Here is an 8,679-nt window from a genome sequence, read left to right as displayed (position 1 = left end):
CACCAGGGCAGGTCAGTAATCAGTGCAGGGCAGGTTCCGGTAGGCCGTGCCTGTGCTGCTTGGTGGTGTGATGTTAAGCATACGGTGCAGGTAAGCAGGATGGAGGGAGGACATTGTGATGTGTGGAGCTAAGATGGGTATGGGAGAGAGGAAAGAGCAACAGGAGCCAAAAACATACAAACAAACAAAAAAGATTGCTAGGGGAGCTTGCCGTTGGAGTGGAGAGATGAGAAACTAAGAAATGGACAAAAACAAAAAGGGGAAGAAGACAAAAAAAATGAATAAATAAAAATTAGAAAGAAAAAAGAACAGCAAAGCTCCCAGGGATCCCACCGGTGTAGCTATGAAGTCTGGGGAAGTTGTTCCCAGGTGTTGAAGTACAGGCTGGCTAGAAGGCATAGAGGTATTCAGCACCAGGTATTCAGGGGACAGGAAGAGACGGAAGGTATAGAGAGACAAGAAACTGAGTAATGAAGTAAGACAAAAAGGGAAAAAGAGGGAAAAGAAAATAAAACAAATTAAAAAAAGAAGAAAAGCTCCCCAAAAAACATAAAGAAAAAAAAATGGAAAAAGAGATGACTTCAGGGATCCGTCTGCACATCTGCGCAAGCTGAGAAGGTAGGTCCAAAGCCGTGTAGCACTGCCTGGCCAGAACAGTCTTGCAACTGAAGAAAAGAAAAATAAAACAAACAAACAAAAAAAGCCCCAGGATCCCACCAGCATGGCAGCACAGACCAGGAAGCAGTTCCACACTTGAAAGGAGCTCTGCAGCCCCTTAGAAAGAAGCAAAGATGGTGCACGGAGCTAAAGGAGGGGGAGGTGGTGAGAGGTAAGGAAGAAATCAAAAGAAGCAGAAAAAAGCAACACCAGCAGCCAACAAATGGCACTCAGGGAGTCAGCCAGGGCAGGCAGGTGGAATCCAAGCAGCTGGTGCTTCCTGGCCAAGAGACTGTGTCCACAGAAAGCAGAGGAGGCCGAGTGGGGGTGAAGAAGGGTGGGCGGGTGGGAAAGCATATATCGCCAGTTACCAGTTGTTCTGTCTCCTGCTGGAGGCTCCATGAAGCTGCTTTCTCGTACCCCCTGTTTGTGGGTCTCTGATACGAGTCCAAGATGGCGGATCCGTGCTGTGTTAGCTGATAGGGAACCTCTGCATGAATCTCTGCTCGCTCTTCATTCTCTGTCAGTTTTTCACTCCATTTGGTGCTTGGCTGAGTTCTTTATCTCTTCATTTGATGTTTTAGGGTTCAAGATTGCTCTTTTCTCTGTTTGGCTTAGTTTTTTGGATCTTTGCTGTGGAGGGACGATGTGGTGATTCTGCCTAGAGGGCCATGTTGCCTGAAGTCTCCTAAAACAAATTCTTTTAATAGGCTATGTTTTAGATCAGTTTTAGGTTTACATAAAAATTGCACAGAAAGTACAGAGTTCCCATGTGTACCCTCTTATTATTAACATCTTGCATTCCTGTGCATTTGTTACATTTGATGAACCTATATTGATATATTATTAACTAAAGTCCATAGTTCACATTAGGGTTCACTCTTTGTGTTGTATAATTCTACGGGTTTTGACAAATGCATAATATAATGTGTCAAACATTATAGTATGATACAGAATAGTTTCACTGCCCTAAAGAAAACCCACTGTTCTCCAGCTATTCATCTGTCAACTCCTCCTCCTGAAACCCCTGGCAACAACTGATCTTTTTACTGTCTAGTTTTACTTTTTCCAGAATATCATATAGTTGAAATCATACAGTATGTAATCTTTTCAGACTGGTTTCTTTTACTTAGCAGTATGTATTTAAGATTCCTCCATGTCTTTTCATAGCATGATAGCTCAGTTCTTTTAATCACTGAATAATATTCCATTGTGTGAATGTACCACAGTTTGTTTATCCATTCACCTATTGGAAGACATCTTGGTTTCTTCCAATTTGGGGCAATTATGAATAAAGCTGCTATAAACATTCATATACAGTTGTTATTTTTTTTTCCTGTGGACAGTAGTTTTTAATTTATTTGGGTAAATACCTAGTACTGCAATTCCTAGATCATATGGTATGTCTGTTTGCTTTGTAAAAAACTCCCAGACTTATATTCCAAAGTGCCTGTACCATTTTACATGAATTAGAGTTCCAGTTGCTTTGCTTTCTCTCCAGCATTTGGTGTTGTCAATGCTTTGGATTTTAGCCATTTTAATTAAGGTATGTAGTGGAATCTCATTGTTGTTTTAAATTGCAATTCCCTAATGACATATGGAGCCCTGAAAGTGAAATGGTTAAGAGCTCAGTCTGCTAACCAAAAGGTCAGCTAACCAAAAGGTCAGCAGTTTGAATCCACCAGCCGCTCCTTGGAAACACTGTGGGGCAGTTTTACCCTGTCCTATGGGGTTGCCGGCACACAGCAACGACATATGATGCAGATTTCTTTTTGGTGAGGTGTCTGTTCAATTTTTAAATTGGATTGTTTGTTTTCTTACTGTTGTGTTTTAAGACGTCTTTATATATTTAGATACAAATTATTTATCAGATATGTATTATTCAAATATTTTCTCCCAGTCTGTGACTTTTCATTCTCTTAATAGTGTCTTTCTCAGAGCAGTTCTTAATTTTAAAGAAGTCCAACTTATCAATTTTTTTCTTTTACAGATTGTACTTTTATTGTTGTATCTAAAAAGTTATCATCAAACCCAAGGTGACCTAGATTTTCTTCTACGTTATCTTCTAGAAGTTGTATAGTTTTACATCTTACATTCAAGTTTGTGGTGCATTTTGAATTAATTTTCATGATAGATGCACAGTCTGTGTCTAGACATCATCCTAACTCTAGGAATGTTTGGGCTGTGTCCTCCAGCTCTGATGGTCTTGACTCTCTGAACCTCCATCTTGTGTTGAGCTGGATTCCGAGTCCTGGGGAACTTCCCATCAGGGTCGAATTAACTAGGAAGCACAAACTTAATTGTATTTACTTGCTAATCTGTGGTGAACAATTTCACATGTGTTTCACCACATCTTTGACATGGTGAGGGACAGGTAAAATTGTGCACTGCAGATAGGTGGGAAGGCACAACTGGGCCTGTGCATACCTTGCTTATTGGGTAATCTTGCCCTGCTTCCCATTGACAACACTGAAGAAGCAACTTCCAGTACCCACCAGCTCTTGGAAGTGACTGAGCGCACAACTCAGAGGACCGTATACCTGGAGAGATGGGTCCTACTCCAGTGCTCCGTGCTGCGCCCAGCATCCTGGAAAGGTGCAGCTGACACTGACCCAGTGATGGAAACGTCCAGAGCCAAAGAGATTTACATCAAGCCCAGATAAGAACCAGGTCTTTAGAGGTCTTTCTGGAGGGTGGCAGGAGGGGTGGAAGGAACTAAAAAAAAAAAAAAAGGATAACAAGAGTCCGATTTAGCAGCAGCCCCTGAAGGTCAGAGATATTTGCTTAGATCCAGAGGGCAGAAATCTTGTCCCCCTAATCTGCAACCCATTTCATCCACCACCTTTCCAGACACCACCACCCTCTCCATCCTCCAACTCCCTCCCAACACACAGACATGCACAACCATTACAGAAGAGTTCTGAAAATATTTCTAGCAAGAAAACAAAGTCAGCAGAGACAGTTGATGTTTTTTGTCGGGTAGTCGTGGACGCTCGTTGAAAAAACAAACTTTTTTATTGAGGTATCACAACATCTCATATACTCATTGGCTATCGATGTATCCTGTTTTGGAAGTACCTGGGAAGGTCTTTTGCCCATATTCCTGAAGGTGAAGGTAAATAAATTCAACTACTAAGGGGAAAAAAGCACAGAATATCTTGGTGATCTTGGAGTAGACAAAGATTTCTTAGAGAGGAACAAAAGAATTAAACATAAAGGTTAAATGAATTGGACTTCACATGAAAATTAAGAATTTTATCAAAAGATACCGCCCACTGGCAGGGAGAATATATACAAATATCCTGTAAAGTACTCTTAAGTAAATGATATAATACAAATCAATAATAATAATATCAGTAACACTAATTTTAAAAGACAAAAAAAAAAAATCTGATAGAAGATGCACCGAGGTGATTCAAAAGGGGCTCTTTTCTGTCTTAGAAAACAAGACAGCCTGAGTCTCTGCGGGTGGCAAAGGGTGGTCAAGCTGGCGCCTTGTCCTATTGAGTTTTCGAGCCGGTTCATAAGCCGCGGAAGTCCAGCGTCAGAGGAATGCTAGGCAAAGACGTAGCGCCCTCCCCACGCTGCTGGCGTTAGGCCAAATTTTAGCTTTAGCAGCCTCGACTGAAGCGGTTGGAGATGTCATCTATTTATCACAGGAAAACAACTCCTTTCCACGTGCTTCGAACCAAGGACCCTCCCCGTGTAAGGCAAACGTTCTAACCACTAGACTACAGAAACAACAGATGGCTAGATACCTCCGAAGAATCAAATGGATGTTTCTAGGATGTCACCTGTTCAATAGAGTTAAATTTCTCTTCCTGTCAGACATTTTCATATTTGTTGCATGTTTATTTTCTCCTCAAAACCATCAATATCGAATATAACTCAAGCCTAAGGAAGGCCTTTCCCACAATGCCCGAAATCCTTCACAAATTCCAGGCCTGGAAACCTCAGGCAGGTTCTGAGGAATTTGATTTCAAGAGCTTCATTGGTACTGTCCTAGACCGTTCTCTGTCGAATCCCGAGGCATTCACCTCATTCCCATCTGTTATGGACTGAATTATGTCCCCCAAAAATATGTATTGTAAATCCTAACCCCTATACACTTGGATTTAATCTCATTTGGAATAGCGTTTCCTTTGTTACGTTAATAAGATCATATGGGTGTAGGACATGTCTTAAATCTAATCACTTTTAAGGTATAAAAAGAACAGATTAGGCACAGAAGCAAGCAGGTACAAATTGGGGAAAGACAGATGGCACAGGGAGATCCCCAAGGAATGCTGAGAAGAACTAGAGAAGCTGAGGCAAGGATCTTCTCCCAGAGTAGACAAAGAGAGCCTTCCTTTAGAGCCGGTGCTGGGAATTCGGACTTCCAGCCTCCTAAACTGTGAGAAAATAAATTTCTGTTCTTTAAAACTACCCACCTATGGTATTTCTGTTATAGCAGCGCAAAGATACTAAGACACCACCCTTTGGGAAACAGCCTTGATTTGCTCTAGGATGTTCTAGGGGATGCGGAAGCAAGTCTCACACTGCTAGCACCTTGTCCGTGGGTTTTCTGGGCCAAATCCATGGAATTGAAACAACCTTAACTTCTCCTGCAAGGCCCCAGCTTGGTTTTAAAGGTCAGTTTTGTTTTTCTGTGGGGAAGTGTGCCTCTCCCTTTATATAAGTGTGGGTTCAAAGCAGGAAAAGGACTTTTTTTTCCCATTTCCAAAAAAACACACCCAAGAATCAGCTCGAGCATTCTCTGTAGCACTTTTTCCACTCGTGAGAGGCTTTTGTTGTTGCTGTTTGGTTCTGTTGTTAAGAACTCTCCATTAGGATAGAGAGTTTATTGAAACTGGGTGAGTTGCGACCGGTGGATCAGGGAAGGGGAAAATAGAGTTAGGGGATTGTCTGTTTTATTATAGGAACTCTAAGTGACAATGCTTGCGTTGTCAAAGAGAAAAGAAATTAGTTGATCAGGGCCTCCTCTTATTGATGCCGCAGTTAAGAATTCGATTTTCATACCAGCTAGGGCTTAAGTCGTTTTTTTTTTTTTTTTGTTTTTGTTTTTGTTTTTTAATACTCCAGACTGTTTCTATGACAAAGGCCAGTCCAAATAAGGTCCACTTACCTATTTCGTGGAATATCCTTTCTGCACTTGAGCTGTAAAGAGCAAAGAATGGATTCTCCCATTCCCCAATGGGCTCAAAGTGAAGCCCTGTTCTTCTTAGATATCTCTGAGAAAAAACTCATTTACGAAAAACTCGCGCGTCCCGCTGTCGAAATTCCAAGGCAGCCTGTCCCATCCGCGCTGCTGGAGAAAAGTCTTGTCCAACCCTCGGGTCGACATCACCAGACTGCTCGAACTCGCGGACCTTCAGCGAAAGAGGAGCCAACAACTTGCAGGGGCTGGGAGAGGTGGGAAGATGCTGGCCTCAGCGCGGCTCGGGACAAAGAGATCCCGAAGGCTGGTGCGTTTGACGAAACACACAAATTCTGTAGGATTCAGATGGAGAATATCAGATGCAAAAACTGGAGTTAAAAAGACCAAGCTATTGTTTCCGCCCGGTTTCGAACCGGGGACCTTTCGCGTGTTAGGTGAACGTGATAACCACTACACTACGGAAACCCACCCGGTGGTGTACTTCTTAGAATAGGAATAGATATACCTGCATGCTCCGGGTTGGGACCGTCTATCGAGAAATTTTGATTCTGTATCACTTGCATTTGTAGCTCTTTGTTATATTTATTGCATATCTAATGACCATTAATCTATTTTAATGGATGAAGATGATTTTAGGGATGTATTTGACTACTGTTTGTTTTTCAACTCATTTCATTACTTACATCGCTGTCACCGTCCCCTCAGCGCCCCCCTCTCCGCTCCCCCCAACACACTCCTAAATAGAAATTTCCTGCCTTCCCACAATGAGCAAATCTCTAAGAAGGTGTTCAGCAAAGAGATGGTGCTTGAACCTACTCATCAGTCTTGAAAAAGTTGTCAAAAGGAGAGTGACTTCTCTGACATATGTAAGTCCTGACATCCTGCTGACGGACTATTGTTAATATCCGTATAAAGTGATATTTCCCAATTAGCATAATCTAGATACTTTATTTTTCTGACATCAGATTAGCAAAACAAGTTGCCTTTCTATTACATGCATATATTTTGTTTATCTTAAAGAAATTACTGAAAACCCTACTATGTGCCCAATCCTATGCTGGGTACTAAAGGGAGATTCAAGTCGTGTGAAGGAATTGAGAGTCTGGAAGGTAGAAAGTAGCATATAGGCTAATCATTTCTTTAAAAATGGACGTAAATGGCTAATTGGCATTAAATTGCTAAGTGAAACAACAGAAACAAATATCCGAGAGAGATCATACCAGGAGAAATGAGAAGGGGCATCTTCCCAAGTCCTAATTATTAGAGGAAGATACACAGATAAGGTAATTAATTACTAGATTAAAAAAAAGTGAGTTGAGTGTAGAGAGAACAAGAGGAGTGGGGACTCCACAGTGGAGACAGAATGGAGGTGAGAGATTTGAGGGGAGCATCAAGGAGTTCTAGATTGCAGCCAAAAGTGGAAAGAAATGAGACCAAACGGGAATATGTGAACCAGATGGGCAAGGCAGGAGAAGAGAATCCACAGAAAGAAAACGATATTTTAATATGAATGTAATGAAGGAGATTCATTTTTTACTCACTGAACGTTTAACCTTAATGTAGATATCTAGAATGTAGATATTACCTAGAGGCTTTTAAATTAAGGTGTGTGCAAAGCACAGATTTTAACTGCACAGATTTTTACAAGATTCCTAGGGCCGCCATAAAAAATTATCATAAACCAGGTGGCTTAAAACTAGAGAAATTTATTCTCTCAGAGTTCTGGAAGCCTAAAGTCTGAAATCAAGGTGTTGTCATGGCTACTCTCCCTCTGGAGGCTATAGAGGAGACTCCTTCCTTGCTTCGTCTAGCTTCTGGCAGCTGCTCCAATCTCTGCCTCCATCTTCACATGGCCTTCTCTTATGTGGGTGTCTTCTCTTCTGTCTATCGTAAGGACACTTGTCACTGGATTTAGGGTTCACCCAGATAATCCAGGATGATCTCATTTCAAGATCCTTAACTTAATTCCTTCTGCAAAGACTCTTTTTTCAAAAAAAGTCACACTCACAGGTTCTGAGGGTTAGGAAGTAGACATATCTTTTCAGGGGCATCATTCAATCCACCACAAGATTAATATATACTTAACGTTTGTGTGTAACAAACCAAGTTTGAGATACAGAATATTTCCTTTGCCTCAGGAAGTTTGCCTGTACATTTTCCTACACTAGAGGCTTGACAAAAGAGTGAGTCTATTATCTCAGGAAGAAGTAATACAAATTTTATCTTTTTGATCTTTGGTTTTTATACACAATACCTGACGTACAATTTAAAATTCCAATATGCAAGAAAGCATGAAAGTATTATCCAAAATGCAAAAGCACAGACAATAGAAGTAGACCTGAAGATGACCATCTGTTGAAATTAGCTAATAAGAACTTCAATAACTATTATAAATATGACACAGACAGTAGAAGAAAAGATGAACAAAGTGGTTAAAAACATGGAAAATATCAAAAGAGAAAAAATCTATAAAATCAATAGAACTGAAAATTGAAATATTGCAATTCGTAATTTATTGAGTAGGCTTTAACAGACTGGATATAGCAAAAGAAAAGAGCAGTGAACATGAACACAGACCAATAGAAATTATCCAAGCAGGAGAAAAATGAAAAAAAAAATCAGAAGGCATGAAAAAAGACATGTAAAAGTAAAATGATAGAGAAAGATATATCATACAAAGATAAACAAAAATTTGAGAGGCTGTATTAACATAAAAAACATAGACTTTAAGGCAAGTAGTATTACCATAAATATTACATAATGATAAAAGAGATTTCATAATCATGGAAAGGTAACATTTTATAAAAAGAAAGATATAACTCTAAATGTGTATCATCCAACATCATAGCCTCAAAATATATCAG

At 40.4% G+C, this 8,679-nt stretch overlaps 1 non-coding gene across 1 annotated transcript; it reads right to left on the bottom strand.

The window, feature by feature from the left end:
* Window positions 1–6,207: 6,207 nt before the first annotated feature.
* TRNAV-AAC (transfer RNA valine (anticodon AAC)) lies at window positions 6,208–6,280 on the bottom strand. The gene has a single exon. It is a non-coding gene; the product is annotated as a tRNA-Val (tRNA).
* Between the last annotated feature and the right edge of the window lie 2,399 nt (window positions 6,281–8,679).

Source organism: Trichechus manatus, unplaced genomic scaffold, assembly GCF_000243295.1.
Source record: "Trichechus manatus latirostris isolate Lorelei unplaced genomic scaffold, TriManLat1.0 scaffold00180, whole genome shotgun sequence".
In the NCBI taxonomy this organism is placed as follows: Eukaryota; Metazoa; Chordata; class Mammalia; order Sirenia; family Trichechidae; genus Trichechus; species Trichechus manatus.
This window is presented reverse-complemented; position numbering and strand designations above follow the sequence as displayed.